At 44.5% G+C, this 8147-nt stretch overlaps 1 long non-coding RNA gene across 1 annotated transcript; it reads left to right on the top strand.

Moving 5' to 3' along the window:
• The first annotated feature begins 836 nt into the window (after nucleotides 1–836).
• On the top strand, nucleotides 837–7156 carry LOC118148808 (uncharacterized). Its single transcript, XR_004735790.3, has 3 exons — nucleotides 837–1287; nucleotides 6025–6444; nucleotides 6879–7156. It is a non-coding gene; the product is annotated as an uncharacterized LOC118148808 (long non-coding RNA).
• The last annotated feature ends 991 nt before the right edge of the window (nucleotides 7157–8147 follow it).

The following is an 8147-nucleotide window of genomic DNA, read 5'->3' on the forward strand; positions in this document are numbered from 1 at the left end:
TCTACTAAAAAATATACAAAAAATTAGCTGGGCACGGTGGTGCGTGCCTGTAATCCCAGCTACTCAGGAGGCTGAGGCAGGAGAATTGCCTGAACCCAGGAGGCGGAGGTTGCGATGAGCCGAGATCGCGCCATTGCACTCCGGCCTGGGTAACGAGCGAAACTCCGTCTCAAAAAATAAAAAAATAAAAATAAAAATAGAAAATGTGGATAGCTGAGAGTAGGTACATGTAAATAATTTATAAATAAATATGTATTTTGGGAGTATATGGTCAAACAGTTTTTACTGATGGGGTGTGTGGCTTAAAAGGTTTGAAAGCCACTAACAGAAGAGCTAGCGAGCTTCTGATGACTCACATTCCCCCTCAAGCTTGTTCTTATCCCTACCCCTGTATGGGGTAGTGCTAATTCTTTAGATCTGACTCAGCGTGTAAAGGGCAGACAGAAGAAGGGCAGAGGTGGGGAGGTAATCCAGAGAGCTCCTAACCCATTGGTGACCCTCAAAAGTGAATTCAGTCCTCGGATGTGTGTTGTGCCAATCCTTTCATGAAAAGTTTCTGTCAATCTGTGTCTTCCTTGTTCTCCTCCCCAGGCCAGGGAGAGGATGTCTACTTACTATCCAGCTACTTTAACTTCAGTTCTAAAGGACAGGAGCTAATCCCTGCCCAGCAATAAACCAGTGGGTTGCCTTGAGGTTTGGGCTTTCCAATCAAGTGTATCTGTGAAATGGGCAAGGTTCAATCTTTCTGCTATCAGAGGTAAGAGCCACATGGCATTGTGAGGCAAGTGAACGAGGTAACAGACTCCTCCTCTATCCAGCTCTGCCTCTATGTTTACAGTGTTCAAAGTTAGCCAGGCAGGGGTGGCAGCAGCTTACAAGCCCAGCAACCCAAGAACATCCGTGAAGCCTACTTGTGCAGGAAAACTGCTCTGAGCATCTGTACATCTGTTAATTATTAAGACCTTCCACGAGCCCAGAGAGTCTGAAGCCTGCCACAATTAGAAAAATTTGGCATGCCCTTGGCACTTCCCAGATGGCTCCTTCAAGTGTGCCAATTACTCAGCCTTGCACTGTTCAGGGAGGTGTGGGAGCCGAGGCTGAGCGCCTAAGGGCCTCAGAGCTGTGAAAGCCACCTTCTCTATATGCCATCCCACACGACGAGGAACACTGCTGGCCTAGAGCCATGACCTGCCGTAAGAACGAAGCATGGTGGTGAGGTGGCAGGATGATAAGGCATGTAACCGCTGTCCTCATTCACTGAGCACTGTGGTAATTACTTAATCGAAGGTAAGAGGGCTACTCGTAGCCAGTGGTCGTAGTAAATGTTTTCTACTGTACTTCTATCTTCAACGTGCCCTTTTCTGCTTCCTAGTAATGACAATAGTTTGCAATTTCAGAGCCTGTCCTTTCTGATTTATTCTTCTCTGCTATTGCCTTCACTTCAGGACAAATCCACTGGGCAGTCAGAAAGGCTTTTAAAGACAGCCTTTAAAATGGGAAGGCAAGGCAAGCATGCTTTTCTTGATAAACAGAGGCTACGTGTAAAGAATGCTCCACTGTGGACAGACTCTATGAATGAGCATTTTTACCCTATTTGTAATTTGGGTCTTTGTAGAGACACTCTGGTGGTGAATGGGGTGTTCGTCTAGGTCTACTGGGCTGAGGTTCCTCTTTGTCTTTAAATGACTCGGTTATTCTCTTTCCTGTGTCCAAGCTCATCACTTTGAGCTGCTGAAATGCTGACTGTCTGGACACAACAGCTTCTGCTGACGTCACTCAGCTAGACATCAGCTTGGTGCCCACTGATTACTGAACTTTCTGATGACAAAGGAGTAAGTCAGCACTTTGGGAGGCCGAGGCGGGTGGATCATGAGGTCAAGAGATCGAGACCATCCTGGTCAACATGGTGAAACCCCGTCTCTACTAAAAATACAAAAAATTAGCTGGGCATGGTGGCACGTGCCTGTAGTCCCAGCTACTCAGGAGGCTGAGGCAGGAGAACTGCCCGAACCCAGAAGGCGGAGGTTGTGGTGAGCCGAGATCACACCATTGCACTCCAGCCTGGGTAACAAGAGCGAAACTCCGTCTCAAAAAAAAAAAGAAAAAAGAAAAAAAAAGGAGTAAGTCACCCCTTTTGGCTTGAAACAGTCAGGATTCTGCTTCCCTTGGCCCCCACTCTTCCTTGATTGCAGGTGAAATGGACTTCTCATCTAACACTCAAAAGGCAAATGTAAATGTGGTTGGAAAGCCTGTTCCAAGCATTGTCAGAGCTGCACTGTAACCTACAGAGTTTTGGATCCTGGCAGGTCCCGATTTGTCCTCTAAGGGTCACAGACTTTTCAAGCTAAGACCTTGTTAAACTCTGTATCTTACCACATTGCTTTCAGTCTCTTGGAATACCTCCCTGTGATACTGAAATCCTGCCCAATTCTTCAAGAATGCTCAGCTCAAAATGTTACCGCTATCGTGTCCCTGACCTCTTCCGAGCCCAGGAATATCCTGGCATAACCCAGATGATTGAGGTGGGTAGGCTTCATGGCACTCAAAATCTACGTTAGAACCTACACTTGGTTCAAACTCCTAATTCTATTTTCTGTGAAGCCCAAAGTCCTTCCAAAAAGCATATGAATTCATACTTAGAGATCAACGGTTTCTGGTCTTTGCTTCCTTGTTGCAGCCTCTGTCTTGTACCATATCAATCCAGACAGGAAACTCAAACCATTCACCATTTTCACTCACTGCAACAACAAAGAAAACAATCCGTAGTAGTAGACCTCAATGAAGGACAGACAGGCAGAGCCGGAAGAAGCAGAGGAGAGGGGCACACATAGCCTGTTTCTGTCTCTTCCTGCTGCTGTGACAGAATGCCTTAGACTGGGTAATTTACAATTAATACAAATGTATTTCTCATAGTTCTGGAGGCTGGGAAGTCCAAGATCAAGGCATGTCTGCCAAGGGCTCACTCTCTGCTTCCAAGATGGTACTTTCTCCCTGTGTCCTCACATGGCGGAAGAGCATGAAGGGACACACAGACTCCCTCAGGCCCTTTTATAAGGGCATGAATCCCATTCAGGAGGGCAGAGTCCTCATACCCAACCACCTTCTAAACACCCTATTAATATTATTGCATTGGCAATTAAGTTTCCATATGAATTTTGGAGGGAGACATTTAGACCACAGCATTCCACTCCTAGCCCCTCAAATTTATGTTATTCTCACATACAAAATACACTCATTCCATTTCAACAGCCCCAGAAGTTTTAACTTTTTCCAACACCAACTCAAAAGTCTAAAGTCCAGACTCTCATCTAAATCAGATATGGGTGAGATACAATCCATCCTCAGGCAAATTGCTCTCCAGCTGGGAGCCTATAAAATCAAACAAGTTATGCACTTCTAAAACACAATGGTAGACAGGCATAGGATAGACATTCCCATTCCAAAAGAGGAAAACAGGAAGAAAACAGAACTGGTCCCAAGTAAAAGGGAAAATAACATTAAATCTTAACGCTCTAGAATAATCTTCTTGAACTCCACGGCCCAACTCCTGGGCACACTGGAGTTGGGCCCCCAAGGCTCCAGGCAACACCACCCCCACAGCCCGGCTGCAGCCCACACCACAGCTCTCAGACATTAGAGTCTCACGCCTGCAGCTCTCCCAGACTGGAGGTGCACACTGGTGACTCTATAGTTCTGGGGTTTCAGGGGTGGCTCTGCTTCCATGGCACAACTAAGCACTCCCCTAGTGGAGCTATCTGTCATGGCCACACCCCTCTGGCAGTTCTCTGCCCGAGACTCCTGGCTCTTCAGGGCATCCATTGAAATCCAGGTGTAGGCAGCCATGTGCACATAACTCATACTCCCTGTGTACCTATAGAGTTAGCACCACATGGACACCTGTGCCTTCCAGAGAGGTGGCCTGAGCCACACCCGGGCCCACTGTAGCCACACCTGTGGGGACCGAAGAGTGTTGCAACTGAATGTGGGGAGAAGAGGCCTGAGGCAGCACTGGGCAGCAAGCCCCAGAGTCCCACTCCTCCTCCACATTTCTAGTATTTCATACAGGCTTGTTCTCTAACCACCTCCCAAACCAGGCCCAGGGCAAGAGTGGGGCTGAAAGTAGGTGGGGGAATTGGAGGCAGACTCAGAGACTAAGCAGAAAGAGCAGAGAGGAGAAAAGAAGAGTGTGAAGAGGCCCCAGGTTTCCTCCAGTACTGCAGGAACATGGCTAAAAGAGTAGAATAGATTTGGGGAAGAGTAATTACTTTGCTTTGCTCTGAAATCTGCTCAAAAGATTGCTTGAACTGATTTTGGAATCTCCATACTTTTTAATTGGGTGACTTAAAGATACCTAAAATTATCATCCTTAGTAATTAAAAGATCATGGACTGGTTGTGGCATTTCTGCCGCTATTTGCATCTTAGCATCCCAGCTACACAACACGGTGCCTGAATTTATGGTTGACCACGTGTAACTTTATAACCTTCTGGCTCAAGCATCAAGACAAATCTCATTCCTTATGTTTTTCCTGCTAATGGATCAGTGATATCCCCACAGTTAATTATAGCAATTATACAGAAAATAATGTGTTTACTTTAAAAAGTCAGAGTTGGCTTTTGAACTGGTAGCTTTGATAAATACACAGCTGCTTGTAAGAGGGTAAAGGTCTTCACTCTTTATTACCTATGAGAAAGAGGTACATGAAATCCCTTTCTGCAATTATCATAAAAAATTCTACTGAAGATAGTGTCTATTATATTGCTGGGGATCCTTTATTTATTTTGGAATTATACTCCAAAAAGCAATGACATTGCCCTCCAAACTCATTATTATTCCTGATAGCTCCACAAATTCTCTTGTTTCTATTAAGGAGTGTTATTATTTTAAAAGCCTAAAATTCACAATTAGGCAAGAGAAAAAAATAAGAGGCATCCAAATAGGAAAAGAGGAATTATCAAGTCAAATTATCTCTCTTCACTGATAGTATGATTCTATACCTAGAAAACCTAAAGACTCTACCCAAACGTTCCTAGACCTGATAAACTACTTCGGCAAAATTTCAGGACACAGAATCAGTAGCATTTCTGTATATCAATAGCGTTCAAGTGAGAGCCAGCTCGAGAACACCATCCCATGTGTGACAGCCACGCGGAAAAGCAAAACAAAGCCCTGAGGAGGTAGAGATCGCCGCAGGAGAGCTACAGAACGCTGCCTTTTTTTTTTTTTTTTTTTTTTGAGACGGAGTTTCGCTCTTGATACCCAGGCTGGAGTGCAATGGCGCGATCTCGGCTCACCGCAACCTCCGCCTCCTGGGTTCAGGCAATTCTCCTGCCTCAGCCTCCTGAGTAGCTGGGATTACAGGCACGCGCCACCATGCCCAGCTAATTTTTTGTAATTTTTAGTAGAGACGGGGTTTCACCATGTTGACCAGGATGGTCTTGATCTCTTGACCTCGTGATCCACCCGCCTCGGCCTCCCAAAGTGCTGGGATTCCAGGCGTGAGCCACCGCGCCCGGCTCTGCTTTAACTGAGGAGGTAGAGATCGCCACAGGAGAGCTACCGAACGCTGCTTTAAAATCAGACGATATTAGCAAAGGGAAAACATGCCATGCTATGGACTGGGAAAACCCGTACTGTTGAAATGTCCATGCTGCACAAAGAAGTCAATAGATTTAACGGCATTCTTATCAAATTGCCAATGTCATTCCAATAATTAGAAGAAAACTGCAAAAATTAATTCAGAACCAAAAAGAACCCAAAATCGTGTTTTCTCACCCTGTCTCCATGAAGTATTCATTCCTAAATGAAGTGCTTAGTACTTATTCATATTTATTAAACAATTGTATTTACATAATTGTCCTCCTTTGCCTCCCTTTCTCAAAAATGTTTTTGCTGTAGAATAGTTTCCTTATCATTTTTTTTAACTCAAGGGGAAGTTTGAATGCATTTTCTTCTTGCTGGTGGCTTATTGCCTCCAAGTTTACACAAACAGAAATGATCTGAGATTCTCCTTGGTCTCATCAGGATTTGGAACTAGCTTCCTCCGCTACGTTGGCCCTGTCCCCCTCATCCTGACATCATGATACCACTGAGTACAGCTCTGAGGTTGTCAGGCCACTGTGTTCAACTGTCCTCTGCTGGTGTCGGCCCCTCCCAAACCCAGGCTCTAGGATGCACACTTCCTTCCCTTGGCTTCCAAGAAACCACCATCGCATGGCTTACTTTCTTTCTCAGTGATCACACTGGCAGTGGCTGAGCAGAGAAGGAGCCAGCAAAGGACTTGTAAATTGTGTGACCAACGACATGAAAGGAAACCAAGAGAGGGTCCTATCACAGAAGCCAAGAGAGAAGAGTTCAGTTTGTCAAACACTGTGGAAAGGGTGCAGTAAAATAGTGACAGTGAAATGGCACTGGATTGGCAATATGGAAATCAAGTCGACTTGGGTAAGAATAAGCTCAGTGCAGCAGTGGAGACAGAAGCCTGTTTGGTGGGGCGGAGGAAAGGTGGGTCAGAAGCACTGGCTAGAGACAGTGACTACAGACAACCCTTTGGAAGAAGAACAGAGAAATGGGGCCTGGAAATGTAAGGATATAAGGTGAAGGGAAGTTGTTGCTTTTGTTAAGATGCAAGATTCTAGAAAATATCTGCATCCTGATGGAACTAATACTGTAGAGAGAGGGACATTATACATGCAGGAGGGAAAGGGGACATCTACAGGAGTAATATCCTTGAGAGGGCAGAAGAGAAAAACAGGGACCCTTCGTCCACTGCAACAAGTCACAGGCAGAGAGTGGGGATACAAATGTGGGGAAATTTGGGGATCTGGTGGCTGAACGATGTTTGTTTCTATCTGATTGTTTCTATTTTCTCAACAAAGTATGGGCAAGGTCACCAGCTGAGAGTAAACATGGGCGGAAAGTTGAGTTTTGAAGAGAGAAATGTATGAAATCGTCACTGCGGAGAGTAAGAAAAAGGACATCCTAGGAGGTGCATTAAGAAGTATGGCACTGACGTCCACGTTAGGGCTTTGGGTTCGTCACGTGTGCAACTGTGGAGGACGTGGATGCAAGCATGAATGCAAGGCCACACAAAGTGGATGGAAGAGTTGTGGAACCAAAGAGAGCTAAAATAAAAAATTTCAAAAAAAAAAAAAAGTACGGCACTGACGTCCCGTTTGAGATTTGTGGTCCTGAATTTAAAATGCGGCCAGATCATAATGGAAATACTGCGTGTAAAGCACTTAACCCCGATCTGGTACACAGTGCATACTCACCAAACGCAAGCTCTTACTGTTCTGCCACATGAATATTTATTGTCTGTTTGCTTACATGAGGTCCAATCCTTTCAAAAAAAAAGAGCCTGAATCTCAGGTGAGGCTGTTTCACCAGCATCGCAAATCCATTATGTACAGAAATTGTTTCCAATAAAGTGAGAAGGTCAAATGTAAAAGTCTCGCAAACGTAGACCCAGTGGCGTAAGAAACTGATGAAACATGAAGTACATTATATCAATTAAGTAAAATTCTATGAGGACACAGCACCAAGGTTTACATCCCAGCATAGCTGTTGTCAGACCTTCCCACAGCCCTGTAAGGTAAGGGCATGGTTGGTTTGGAATTACACACCATGATGGAAAGACTATGATGTGGGTATATTGTATATTAAAAAAGATGGCTCAGTTAATAGAGTAATAGAATCAATAAAGTAGCTCTTATATTAAAGTGAGCTAAGAAAAGAATTCAGATAAACTATTATTACATTCCAAATATCAGCATAAATTTAGGACTTGGAAAGGTCACTCCTCTATCCCCAAAATGAGAGGTAAAAACTTCTGTGTCATCCCATTTCCAGAAATGGTATGAGATAATATAAAATGAAGCCTTAATTCCCACACTGTGGTCGCTGGCCCCTCCCTCACTGTGGAAAAAACAAAACAGGGGGCGGGGTGTCCTTGGAGAAGAGAACCAGGTAATCAATTAAAATCAAATGCTTTTATGCATGTATTGAGATGACACAGAGCTGTGTCATCTATTTACCGGTGTACTGGGGGAGGAATGGATCGGTCTCTTTGGAATATAATGGTGCTTCATGTCTGTAGTTATTACAGAAAAGTCTCAACAAAATGACACAATGTAACTTTTAAATGT

The sequence above is a fragment of the Callithrix jacchus genome, chromosome 17, assembly GCF_049354715.1.
Source record: "Callithrix jacchus isolate 240 chromosome 17, calJac240_pri, whole genome shotgun sequence".
NCBI classification, from domain to species: Eukaryota; Metazoa; Chordata; class Mammalia; order Primates; family Cebidae; genus Callithrix; species Callithrix jacchus.